The sequence below is a fragment of the Dendrobates tinctorius genome, unplaced genomic scaffold (assembly GCF_039654945.1).
Source record: "Dendrobates tinctorius isolate UK_male_01 unplaced genomic scaffold, ASM3965494v1 ptg000126l, whole genome shotgun sequence".
Lineage (NCBI taxonomy): Eukaryota > Metazoa > Chordata > Amphibia > Anura > Dendrobatidae > Dendrobates > Dendrobates tinctorius.
The window spans coordinates 15422022-15431495 of record NW_027361794.1 but is presented as its reverse complement, the minus strand read 5'-3'; the positions used below and the strand labels follow the sequence as shown (position 1 = coordinate 15431495).

The 9474-nt window shown below is 43.1% G+C and overlaps 1 protein-coding gene across 1 annotated transcript in view; it reads left to right on the top strand.

Moving 5' to 3' along the window:
• Nucleotides 1-328: 328 nt before the first annotated feature.
• LOC141047277 (uncharacterized) overlaps nucleotides 329-9474 on the top strand; it is a 1035999-nt gene continuing 1026853 nt past the window's right edge. Inside the window, exon 1 of the mRNA XM_073542304.1 lies at nucleotides 329-551. The gene's annotated coding sequence lies outside the window, so the exon portion shown is untranslated. The remainder of the gene's footprint in view (nucleotides 552-9474) is intronic.

Here is a 9474-nt window from a genome sequence, read left to right as displayed (position 1 = left end):
CGCACACGGCTCCGCTCCGTACACCTCGTACACACACGGCTCCGCTCCGCTCACCTCGTACGCACACGGCTCCGCTCCGTACACCTCGTACACACACGGCTCCGCTCCGTACACCTCGTACACACACGACTCTGCTCCGTACACCTCGTACACACACGGCTCCGCTCCGTACACCTCTTACACACACGGCTCTGGTACATCCACCCTGTAAACCCCTCCTGACCCCACACAGAAACTTCCCCTCATCCAGCACCATGACAACCAGCACAGCAGAGTCCTGCATACACTGAGGCCCCTGATCATGTGACCCCTGACTCCTCCCCTCCTGTGACCTCATCACAGGTCCTGTGCACACAGAGCAGCCATAGAAATATCCGGCCTCGGTGGTCTCACCAGACTTCTGCTCTTTCTCATTCTTTTCTTGCAGTGGATTTCTTCCTAGATCCATAGAGCTGAATGGAGGAGCGATGTTCCTTCCGTCTGATGTTAATTGATGGTGATCTTTGTCCAACGTCCACTTTACTGAGTAAATCCCACCAGGACTGCAGCAGGTAAAGACCCCGATATCCACAGGTGTCCCTTCTAATTGGGGGAAAGTGCCAAAAAGACAGCAACTTATCCAGAGGGAAAAACCTACTGTACGTGGAGACATTGGCCTCATATATCTCCTGTCTTGTTGTTCTTGCCAAGAAGCTTTTATAAAAGCCTCAATCTTCTGTGTGTGACTCAGACCTGTGATATAACGTGATAGAAGATTACAGTGCGGGGAAGACGGGAAACCTTCATATAGACGGCCGGTGGGGATGGAGTCAGTGACGGACTCTGGCCAAATATGTTCCTAGAGCCGTAGTAGAAGATGAAGATGTCGTCCTCATCATGAAGTAGTTATTTCTCCTGTCCCGTGTAATGAATATCTCCTGCAGTATTGCTAATGCCGATTCCAGTGTCGGTAATGAGACGAGAATTAGCGTTATGGAAGATGAGTCTATGAGGAACGTATTCAGCTGCCGACTCCGAGGGAGAAACTGCTTGTTGTCTGTGGCCTAAATATATAGGTTTTATTAGTAGATGTAAAGAAGAAAACTAAATACTGTAAAATAATAAATCTCCTCATATGTTTCCCTTATTATCTCCAGTAATTGTATTATTACACAGGATTTTTATGATGTTACATCGGCTCATCTTCTCATTCAGGTCTCTACAATATCGGATCCTCTCAGTGAAGATCTTCTGTATAAAGAATTTTCCTGATTTACCCATCAAAGATGGATATGGACAGAGATAAGATGGCGGAGAGGATATTACACCTCACCCTAGAGATCCTCTTCCGGCTTACTGGAGAGGTGAGAGATTCTGATGACGTCACATTACATCATTCTTATCTATGGGAATAACAGATGGACAGAACTGGAGAGGTGAGGACTCTGGAAATGTCTGTAGTGAGATTTATTATTGTGTCTCTCCATAACCAGGATTACACAGTAGTGAAGAAGACCTCTAGTGAGCGCTGTCAGGACCCTGTGTCTAAGGGATGGGGAAGACCCCTGAGCCCAATTACAGGGCCTCCATCTCACCCCCTGATACATGATGACATCAATGACCAGAAGATCCTGGAACTCACCTACAAGATGATTGAGCTGCTGACTGGAGAGGTGACACTGCAGGGAATGCTGGGACATTATACAGTAACGCTATGAAGGGATCGGGGAGGATGACAGTACATACAGCGACGTTTCGGTCTGTATGACCTTCATCAATGTACCCTATAAAGCACTGTGCTTTCTTAGTGTTAGGGCAAAAAGAGTTGTGGCTTAAATACAGAGGCAGCTTGGGGCCTAACACTAAGAAAGCACAGTGCTTTATAGGGTACATTGATGAAGGTCATACAGACCGAAACGTCACTGTATGTACTGTACCTTATTAAACCACTATTTGCATTGGAATCCCCGTGTATGTGCCAAGTTTATATATAGATTAAGTCACAGATTGGGATCTTATCTGCGCCCCACAATTATAAAGTTGTGCCAACATTTTTTTCTTACCAGGTTCCTATAAGGTGTCAGGATGTTGCAGTCTATTTCTCCATGGAGGAGTGGGAGTATTTAGAAGGACACAAAGATCTGTACAAGGACGTCATGATGGAGGTTCCCCAGCCCCTCACATCACCAGGTAATAGACAGGACTAAATACACACGGCCTAAAATTATCTGCATGTAAAGAATGAATTCAGTCCCTGTATGTGTTTCCTCCAGATCTATCCAGTAAGAGGACAACACCAGAGAGATGTCCCCATCCTCTTCTTCCACAGGAGTGTAAACAAGAAGATCCCAATGTTCCTCAGGATCATCAGGTAGATGTAGAGAAGGTGTCATGAGATCTCCCCTGTGATGTGTAGACGGCTGTGAAGGTCTTGTGCTGGGTCTTTCCATGTCAAGTGAACCAATGAATATTACCACTAGATTTTTAATTCTTTTGAAAATTTGTTCTTTGGTAATACTGTGCTAGAGGATGAAAAATGTGAAGAAGAAAAATTCTATAAATGTTATTATTTATTTTTCAAAGTTGTGGAAAAAATGTGAATTTCTGGGAAAAACACCCTTCAACGTAGAACAGTACAGGCTTTCAACAGATATGTCACAAGAGTGTCTTTGTTAATATTTTACCAATGCGGAATCCACTCAGTACAGTAATCGTCAAGCATGACATCATGCTGTGGCCGAGAGTGACAAAGTATTACTCTCCCAGGGTGAACACCCAACTATATTGGGTTATACGGACAACTCCAAAACACATAAAGAACAAAAAAAATGGCGTAAGAATGTCCCACAAAACATAATAAAAAAATATCAAATTTTATTGCAAGAAATCACATATAATTTTAAATAAACCAAAATTGTATTACAAATGCAGAGGCAATATGGAGTAGACATGAAGGTAAGCTGGGGTAGGAAGGGGAGGCAGTATATATCCTTAGACAGCAGCATAAGAATAACAGTCATTACCATATTAAGTCAAGTGGCTTAGGAGAGTTGAACAAATAAATTAAAGGTGACAAAAAGCAGTGCCCAGTGTCAACTCACACAATGCAGTCATTCATTCATGTTTACCCATAAATCAAAGGGTGACTCCCCCAGCCTGCCCAGCAGCCCCCTGACGCGCGTTTCGCGGTTAGGTTTTCTTTCTTACTCAATTTTTTTGTTCTCAATGCGGAATCCAACGCAAAATTTCAAAACACATTTCCGAAAGATCAATATGAAATAAAATGAGGAAAAAACCCACGTTTCCTTCCTATGCTCAGCCACATCTGTACCAAAATTCAAGTTGGGCGCTCAATGGGATCTTACTTACTTCAATAAAAGCCCCATATAAACAGTGTCAATTCAAAAATCTTGAATTTAGATCTGTTTGGCCTGTGGTCTAATAGTGTAGGGTCTAGGTTTTCCAAATAAAAAAACCTCAACACTTTTTCTTAGATATTAGGAGGGATGCTTTGGCTGCTTCTTCACATGACGAACAGCTGACTGGACCGTGAGATGAGCTTTATAAACACTCAAATCTTCCCGCTCAAACTGCCCTCAACCAATCCAGTCAACTCTTCCCTATCTGCCCAGTAATGGAGACAACCTGAGCAGATTCTAGAAAGGCGACAACCACAAGCGCAACCCAGAAGGGGTGTGGGATATAGCAATAATTAACATAAAAAAGGAACAAATGAATAAATACCCGAAGGGGAAAATTTAGAGGTCAATACTGACAGAAGTAAATTATTATTTTAAAAGCAAGAGAAGGAAAGGAGACCCCATGTCCTGACGTGCCTGGACCTGTGCGCTCTTGCTGCGTTAAACCAACAGTAGTCTCTACACAGGCATCCAGTGAGTCCGTGTACTACAATCCCGGCTGGTGTCTTCACTTTCAGTGCATTTGTATTAATAGTTTAATGTTTTTCTTTTTGGATTAACCTAACTTTAGTTAAAACTGTAACTGCACAGTGTAGAGCACTGAAAAACTCCATTTTTATTACTGCGTTACTATAGAGCGGAGGTCCCCAACCTTTCTGACCTTGAGAGCCACAATCAGCTCTGAGCGAGGCTTGCTAGCCACATCCAGCTCTCGCCAAACTCACATTTGTGACACCCAGAGCCCCCATCACTGGTATAATGACAGACAAAGCTTGCCCACAGAAATCCCAAGGGTTCCTACCTTACCCCCTTTCCGATCTGTACTTCTATGAAGGGGCTACTCACAAAAGTCACCATCTGGAGACTTACTCTTCATAGCTGATTGCTAGACCTGGTGCTGATGCACCAAGCTGGTAGACAGCCGCGAGCCACACATCACGGGCCTGTGAGCCACTTGTACGATCCTTGTACAAATGTAACCAAGAACTCAAGTAACACACACGCCTTTTTTGAATTTTTTTTAACATATGGTTTTTCCAAAATTGCGCATCAAAATTTTGAATTTGACTCCTCAAAAACAAAATGTCAACAAACATAATCTTATGACATATCAAATTAAACCCTGAACCGTTCTAAACACAATGTCCTCTCCAATATCTTTATCTCATTTCTAACACAAGATATGATAAAAAAAATGTAACATCATACAAGCCCAAAATTCATACTTTTTTAAAACTTTAGAAATCTATAAAAAATTAATGGAGATAAAAATGTAAAACTTTTTTTTGTAATTCACTAAAATACCACATAATTATTTCAGGGTGAAGATCTGACCCATATTAATGCTACAGAGACATATGTGAGGGGTGATGAGGTGTGTAAAGAGGAGATTCCTACATATGACTACCCAGGTGAGTAGTAACCACTAAATGCAGAGAAGTCACAGATTCTTCTCAGTCACCGGCTGTGGCTGAATTATCGGATGTGTAGTCCGGCCGTATCACAATCGTGTGATCACCATATTGCCTATAGAAAACAACATTCTCCTTCACCCAAAACTGTGCAAATGACTTTGGGCAGTTGGGTCACCCTCCCAGGGCTGTGGGGTACTCGGTACCCAGCCTGTGTCAGCGGGATGTGTCACAGCAGCGGTGACCCAGTCCGTGGCCCTGGGCGCCCAGGCAATGGAGATTGGTGGAATGTAGTTGTTTGAGTAGTTTGTGACGCCACCTGTGGTATTCGGCAAGGAAGATGTTAAGCCGACGCTGCATGCAGATCCTCTGGGACTGGTGGTGTGTTGCAGCCAAGATGGTGAAGCTCCCCACAGGTGGAGCTGTAGTCCCAGGGCAGTGTAGATGTAGGGGTAGAGGAGAGGCACAGGCGGTGTAGAAGCTGGTACCCCGATGTAGTGGTACAGGGTGTGTTAGCGCCGGAATAAGTGGAGGACACCAGAGCATGTAGTTCCAAAGCTTTACTCAGAGTCTGTAGTACACACAGGTGCCTGCCTCCGTCCTGTGTCCTCCGGGTCAGGGACCCAGTCAACCTCCAGGCAAGATGGAATGCTCCCTTCCAACACTCCGCCAACCTGTGCCTTTCTGAACGTCTCCTCTTATAGCGCCTTTGGTGTGAAGTACTCCTAGTACTGAGTTACATTGGAGTTCCTCCTGACAGATGTTCCCAAGAACTATACTTGTACGGCAGACAGCTGTAGCCTGCTTCGGGGACTCCTTACTCTTGAGTCCCGGCTCACTATCCAAGTTGCTGTTGTGCTCCCAAGTCTTAGATGGGAGTAGTGCATTTACAGCTCACTACTCCACCGGTGTCTGCTGTAGGACCATTAGTATCCATACAACCTCGGGGACCGGGCCCCGGCCTTGCACTTAGAACTTCTAGGCAGGGTTCTCTCCTAACCCACGTCCTCTGTTCCCTTTTACTCCTTCGTTCCGTACCAGTCTCTCCTTCTTATGGAAGATCAGGTTTCTTTCCAATGTCTTTCTCATAGAATGGTAGAGTTGGAAGGGACCTCCTGGGCCATCTGGTCCAACCCCCTGCTAAAAGCAGGATTCGCTAAATCATCCCAGACAGATGTCTGTCCAGCCTCTGTTTGAAAACTTCCATTGAAGGAGAACTCACCACTTCTCGTGGCAGCCTGTTCCACTCATTGATCACTCTGTCAAAAAGTTTTTTCTAATATCTAATCAATCTGTCTCCTCCCATTCAGTTTCATCCCATTGCTTCTAGTCTTTCCTTGTGCAAATGAGAATAAAGATGATCCTTCTACAATGTGACAGCCCTTGAGATATTTGTAGACAGCTATTAAGTCTCCTCTCAGTCTTCTCTTTTGCAAACTAAACAATCCCAAATCCTGCAACCTTTCCTCATAAGACAGTGTTTGCAGACCGGTCACCATTCTGGTCGCTCTTTTTTGAACTTGCTCCAGTTTGTTGATGTCTTTTTTAAAATGTGGTGCCCAAAACTGGACACAATATTCCAGATGAGGTCTGACCAAAGAGGAGTAGAGGGAAATAATGACTTCACGTGACTGTATGCTTCTGTTAATACATCCTAGAATTGCGTTTGCCTTTTTTGCTGCTGCATCACATTGTTGACTCATATTCAGTCTGTGACCTATTAGTATACCCAAGTCTTTTTCACATGTGCTGTTGCTTAGCCCTATTCCTCCCATTCTGTATATGCTTTTTTCATTTTTATTGCCCAGATGTAGTACTTTGCATTTTTCCCTGTTAAAAACCATTCTGTTAGTTGCTGCCCACTTCTCCAGTTTATTTATATCTTTTTGAATCCTCTCTCTCTCTTCTCTAGTATTAGCTATCCCTCCTAACTTTGTGTCATCAGCAAATTTAATCAGTTTACCCTGAATTCCTTCATCTAAATCGTTGATAAAGATGTTGAACAATACAGGGCCCAGGACAGAGCCCTGTGGTACCCCACTTGAGACATTCTTCCAACTGGATGTGCAGCCATTTACGACCACTCTTTGGGTCCGATCACTAAGCCAGTTATGAATCCACCTAACAGTTGCCTTGTCCATTCCATACTTAGTCATTTTTTCAATAAGGATTGTATGAGATACTTTGTCAAATGCTTTGCTGAAGTCAAGATATACTATATCCACAGCATTTCCTTGATCCACCCAATCAGTGATTCCGTCATAGAAGGAAATTAAGTTAGTCTGACATGACTTATTAGTTACAAACCCATGCTGACTCTGTTTAATCACTTCATTCTTATCCAGGTACTGACATACATGTTGTTTAATAATTTGTTCAAAGATCTTTCCTGGTATAGAAGTCAGACTCACCGGCCTATAGTTGCCTGGGTCCACCTTCTTCCCCTTTTTGAAGATAGGAACATTTGCTCTTCTCCAGTCTTCTGGCACTTCTCCTGTTCTCCAAGAATTTTCAAAGATTATGGAGAGGGGTTCAAAAATTTCTTCTGCTATCTCCTTCAGTACTCTGGGGTGTAATTCATCTGGACCTGGAGACTTGAATTTATTTAGGTTAGCTAAGTGTTTCCTCACTATCTTTCTGTTTATAGATTTCCTGCATTCTTCTATTCCCTTAATAGGACAGTGAAGAACAGTTGATGTTACATTTCCTTTCTGAGAGAAAACAGATGCAAAATAGGAATTTAAAAGTTCAGCCTTCTCAACATCCTGTCTTACCATTTCATCATTTTCATCCTGTAAAAATCCTATAGCATCTTTGACTTTTCTTTTACTTTTGACATATCCCCAAAATCCTTTATTATTGCTTTTGACATCTCTTGCAAGCCTCAATTCATTGTCAGCTTTAGTTAATCTGATTTGTGCCCTGCAGGTTCTGCAGACAACATTATATTCTTCTTTAGATATGCCTCCCTCTTTCCATTCTATAAACATTTTTTTTTCTTCCTTTTTAGCATGTGCTTAAGTTCTGTGTTCATCCATCCTGGTTTCCTTAAATGGTTTCTCCTTCTTTCCTTTCCCGTGCCAGCAGACCCAGGTCACTGAGGTCTGCTGCAGCACCTCCTTCCTCCATCCCTCTCCCAGGGATCTTCTCTCCTCACTCCTCTGAGCTGAACTGACTGACTGACCTGCAATCCTAAACCTTCCCGCTCTTTTATGTATTCTAACTCCACCCTCCTCACAGCACGTTTCGTGTTCCAAGCAGGGAGCCACCAAAGGTGCTCTGCTACACTCCAAGCAGGGAGCCGCAATGTGGCTTTGCTGAACTACTGTGTTGTGTGGGATGCAGGTGTTGGAACGTTGTCAGGAGCCTCCAACTTACCTGGATGGTGGGGTACCACACCTCAGGAGGAGGTGCAGTACCTCTGTGGCAACTGAATCCTCAGGGGCGCCACACATTGAAAGCCCTTCTCTATAGAACTTACCACCTGGAGGATCCACCTACCCCCTGGGATTAGAAGACGCTGACCATTACTTGCCGAGATCTATAAACTACAAAGCCAAATGACAGTGTACCTAGAATGTGCTGACAAGATAGAAAATCACTTGAAGAAAAATATTATGTTGGGCCTCTTAGAGAAAGTGGAGGGTAACGATGCTGTTGGCTTCCTAGATCTCTGGGATCTTATTGGATGAATCTCCCTTCTCTCCCTTCTCTGCTGCTGAATGTCTCATATGGTCCCTACAAGACCAGGTCCAGTCTTTCTGGCCAAACTTCTCTTTTATGATCACTAACACTAAAAGTGCAGTGAGGCCAAGTGTGAATTTCTGTACAATAACAACAGAGTTTCCATTTATCCTGACTTTTCAATTTGTATTAAAACTAATTTCAAGGAGGATTGTGATAATCTACAGGAAAACCATTACACCTGAGCCATGATATATCTCTAAGCTGTGCGTGGCTGATGGCTGTAATATACATTTATTCACTCCTGCAGGAGATGTGTTGGCATGGCTCGAGCCCTGGTTTCATAGATTCACTCCACGTCATAAATTCCATTATGCTTTTGATCCTAAGGAATTCAGATTACTGCACAATCTCTCCTGAAATGGGGGGTGCTAATACTTTCTCTAATCTTCTGGTCAGGACTCATAGTAGCTCTAATAGTCCTCCAACATAAATGAGTGCCACTCCAGTTTAATGTTGGAGTTTTCCACTCCTACATATGTTGTTGCTAGAGATGTAACATAGAATGAAAAAATGTCTTTTTTTTTTACCTGTTCATTCTGTATGATAGTTTGATTGTGGTGGGCTCGGCCTCATATATGTGAGTCTGTTACTCACTGATAGTTTTTAAAATAAGGTCTCCATTGCCTCTTCCAAATGCCGAGATCTGAATTTACAACACCTCAGCTCTGCGCTATTATAAATAGATCTCTTTAAAAGTATATTTCTTCTTGAAACTCATGTGATAGAAAATATTGGCCCTTACGATAGTTTAGATTGCCAGGAGCCACCGAGCCCCGTAACTGTAATTACCCCAGAGAGGTTTCACCACTAGTTACTCAATTTTTTTTATACTTAAGAAAGCTATTCAGCTTGATAATTTCAGTAGATGTGTTATTGTCTATAGTCACACTTTTGCCCCTCACTCTTTAACTTCTTAA